General features: G+C 41.9%; 1 long non-coding RNA gene across 1 annotated transcript; it reads right to left on the bottom strand.

Annotated features, from left to right (window-relative positions):
- Positions 1–1836: 1836 nt before the first annotated feature.
- Positions 1837–4152, bottom strand: LOC135318726 (uncharacterized). Its single transcript, XR_010377058.1, has 2 exons — positions 3857–4152; positions 1837–3472 (listed from the first exon to the last, which is right to left on the bottom strand). It is a non-coding gene; the product is annotated as an uncharacterized LOC135318726 (long non-coding RNA).
- Positions 4153–4360: the final 208 nt, after the last annotated feature.

Genomic DNA, 4360 nt, shown 5'->3' with positions numbered 1-4360 from the left:
AGGGGCCATTTTAAGGGCTTTTCCTGTGTCAAATGTTCCAGCAACTTACGTTTCCATCTGAGCAGTCCCTCTTAAATTATGAAACCATCATACACTCATCATGCTCATTGACAGATGTGCAGGGTTCAAGGCTAGCCACTGACTGATCGCACATTTTCACCACGTCATATAGGGATTTTTTTTACCACCTGTGTTTACAAATTCATCTTCATCATCACTGATATCTATATTTAAAACCATTTTACACACCCATTAGGATAGCTATTGTCAAAAAAATCAAAACCACAAGTGTTGGAAGGGATGAGGAGAAATTGGAACCCTTGGGCACTGCTGATGGGAATGTGACATCGTGCATTTACTGTGGAAAAGAGCATGGCAGTTCCTCAAAAAATTGAAAATAGAATTACCGTATAATCCAGCAACTCCACTTCTGGGTAGATACTCAAAAGAACTTAAAACAGCATCTCAAACAGATATTTGTACACTCATTTTCACAGCAGCACTCTTCACAATAGCTAAAACATGGAAGCAACCCAAATGTGCATCACTAATGAGTGGATATACAAAATGTAGTACACACATACGATGGAATATTGTCCAGCCTTAAAAAGGAAGGTGATTCTGCAATATGCTACAATAGGCATGAACCTTGAGGACATTGTTCTGAGTGAAATAAGCCAGCGGCACACAAAAAAGACAGACACTATATGATTCCACCTATTTGAGGTAAAGTACCCCAAATCCTAAGACAGAAATGATAATGGTGGTTGCCAGGCATTGGGAGAGGGATGGCTGGGGAGTTACTATTTATAAGTAAAGAGTTTAAGTTTCACAAGATGAAAAAAGTTATGGGGATGAATGATGGTGATGGTTGTACAAAATGTGACTGGATTTTAGTACCACTGAACTGTACACTTAAAAATGGTTAAGACGGTAAATTTCATGATGTATTTTACCACACAAAAATATATCCATACAAAATCTTAAAAAAAAAAAACATTCTTAGGCCATTTCCCCACTCAAGACATGCATAGCAGAAGCACTGTGGTCAATGTGAGACATTTCTTTGATGTCAGCTTAGTTTATACTTTTAGCTGATAAACTTTTGGCCTGAGGCAGTCTTCTCATTAGTGATATGAAATCCTTCAAAGTCTTCATCTGTAAATTTAGTTTCTAACATCACTGTAAAGCAAAGTCTGTGCCAAGCATTTTTATAAACAGACTTTTAATTTTGGAATAATCTTAGATTTTCAGAAAAGTTGCAAAGATAGTACAGAGGTCCCCATACCCTGTACCCATCTTCCACTAATGTTAAATAACCATGGCACGTTTGTCAAAACTAGGAAATTAACAATGGTATGAACTGCTATTCCTCGAAGCCCACACTTTAGCAGATTTCACCAGTTTTCCCATTAATGGCCTTTCTTCTGTTCTAGGATTCAATCCAGGATGCCTCATTGTGTTTAATCATCAAATCTCCTTAGTCTCCTCAAGTTTATGGCAGTTTCTCAGTTTTTCCTTGTTTTTCATGACCTTGAAACTGTTGAGGAATGCTGGTCAGGTATTTTGTAAAACGTCCCTCGATTTGAGTTGGTCTGATTTTTCTCACGATCAGTGTGTGGTTATGCATCATAGCAATGACAAGCATTTTTAATATTGATTTATCAACATAATTCCAAGCCTTGGCAACTGTGTTAATGGCATCCTGGAGGCTGAAATTTCCAGAGAAGTCTTTGTTTCTGGTTTTGTGTAATCGACAGAATGGGCGACAGTGACACACCCAAAGCTCTCGGATCTCACTTCAGCACTGTCACTGTTTGTCCGGGACTGTGTCTCCAGGAAAGATCTGTTTCATCAGCATTGCAATTTGCTGAAGAATGAGTTTTTTTTTTTTTAATGAGCTATGCCTTTATCAAACTCACTATCAATTTTCTGACACTTTCTGATCATTAGAAGCGTTTTCCAGTTGATCTTCAGGTTACTTTACACAGCGATGAGCCTCAGTCTCTGTAGCTGATCTATAAAAGGTTCTCACGCACACTTCAGGGTCCGTTCTTCACGGCACAGTCTAGCGAGATTCTGGTCACATGTTCCCTTTGCATTGGATCCACGCAACCAAAACATGTTCCAGATCTCAGACTTATGTCCTAAGCAGTGTTCTCCTATTTTTGTTTTTGTTCATCATCACTGTACACCTTAAATGACTCCTGTTTCTTTAAGTTATACATAATAATGCTTCTGCGCCATGATCTGCATTGAAATGCCTCACAGACACCAGGCTCAAGCTTCTGTAAGAACCTCACTCTCTCCTGCTGTTCACGGGAGATGCTTTTCTTTTCATCTTCTCGCTGTGACAACAGGGTATCCTTGACTCTGACGTTTTCATGGTTACAAAAGAACAACAACAAAAAAAGCAACAAAACACCAGCCCTCGGCAGATATTTCGGGAGGAATGTTATGACACAACTTAGTTCAAGCCAGATTTTGCTGCAAAATAAGTTTTGTGCCAAACTTACAGAATAACTTTTGGTTTTAAGAGCTTTCAGTCTTCAGAATTACAAATGAGGAGTGTGGGCCTAATTTTTTGAAAGAAATAACAGCTCCATCATACATTCATTAAAAAATGTTTCCTGAGCACCTAGGATAGTGTCTCCCATTTTTTTTTCTTTTTTTTTTTTAATTTTTAACCAGAGACCCCTTCAGCCTTGGAGCTCTATACAGACAACCGCCAAACAAAGCTTCTGATCGGCATGGTCAGCCAGTGTAACCACATGGAAATGATGTCATTTAGAGAGACAACCTATTTTGACTTGTATACCAATTCAGGTTCTGCATAAAATTTATTAGCTTAATATATATTGTAACTTAAATATATATTGAAAATAGCATCGATTCCTCTTGCTGGTTTTACTGGAAGTCCAAGGGTCTTTGGCTGCAAACTGCCACACACGTCTCGGGTTCTGCACCCAAAAGTAAATGTCCAGTCCTTGAAAGTTCAAAATTGAGTCACATGTGGGCCACACGTACAAAGGGGAGGCATGGATGTCCGTGGATCCGGACTTGATTGGCAGTTTAGAATGAGACCTGAGTAGTTCGTGGACCTTGCGCTCACAAGGCTTTTTAGCAAGTAGAAGCAGAAGTGGGACTTCCGAGGAGGAGTGACGGGGAGACCAGGGGAGAAGTGGGAAGCCCTCACAGAGCACGTGACACCTGTACCAGGCCTCGCAGGATGGATGGGGTGTTAGTGGGTGGGTGGAAGAGAGCGCTAGGGACCCCCCACCCTGACATCTGTGCCCTCCTCCTTCCTCAGCAGATCTCCTTATGTGGCTGAAAGAAAGGCTACGTTTCCCAGCCTCCCCTGCAGCTGGGAGAGGCCACTGACTGACCTCTAGCCGGGGGCGTGGAAGCAGACACAGGGCGCACAGCCTAGGCAGTGATGCGTAAAGGCGGGTGTCCGATGGTCGCTGAGTAGCTGAGGGAAGTAGCAAGATGGTACAGAAAAGAAGAAATAAAGCCTCATGCAATCACTTAGAGCCTGAGGGAATACCTTCCCCTCTGCTGTTTCTCAATAGCGATTCAGCCCTGAATCGAGGGGGTCCTAGCACAACAAACAGCCCAGCCAGAACCTTGTCCTGTGGGATCAGTACCACCTCACGGCCAGAAAGTTCCTTAATAGAGCCACTGTCCACTTGTCCATCTGTCTGCGGGGGAAGGGCCAGTGCCCCGCCTGTAACACCTCATAAATAGCCCAGTCCCTTTCACATCCCGGCTGTCACCCTGTCAGGCATTTACGTGTATTTAGTCTTTCCATTTAAAGGGATTACTACAGAGTACGCCCAATTTTAGCTTACTTTACCTGTTACAGGACAAAATCAGCCACAAAGAATAAACAGGAGACAAACCACTGCAGAGGGTAGTGTCAGGCATAGGTTCCTGTAATAAAAAGTAAGCCCCACTACAGTAACCTAAGGATGGTAGTCCTCTGGTTTCCACCTGTCGCCAAGGAGCCCCGTGTGAGAGCTTCAGAGGCGTTTACTAATGTCCTCCCATGAGCCTTACATCCTCTGGGAGGTTTCACACGCTTACTGGAATTTCAGCTACAATGTTGCTATTGTGCAACTGGAACCCACATTTCCCAGTACCCAGACTAGTATGTTGTCTCCCCATGTAACAATTGGAAAAATAGAAATAAAAGTAACTTCTGCCAAAATTGACAATAAAACATATAAAGCTTTGGGTCTGAAGTGGGTTATTTTTGTACAATGACCAATGGTATTTGAATGACCAATTAGTATCTGAATTACCAGTAGGTGTGTTAGCAATGGCACTCCCCAAAACTGGTTTTAAAATAGAAAACATA

The sequence above is a fragment of the Camelus dromedarius genome, chromosome 20, assembly GCF_036321535.1.
Source record: "Camelus dromedarius isolate mCamDro1 chromosome 20, mCamDro1.pat, whole genome shotgun sequence".
Taxonomy (NCBI): domain Eukaryota; kingdom Metazoa; phylum Chordata; class Mammalia; order Artiodactyla; family Camelidae; genus Camelus; species Camelus dromedarius.
This window is presented reverse-complemented; position numbering and strand designations above follow the sequence as displayed.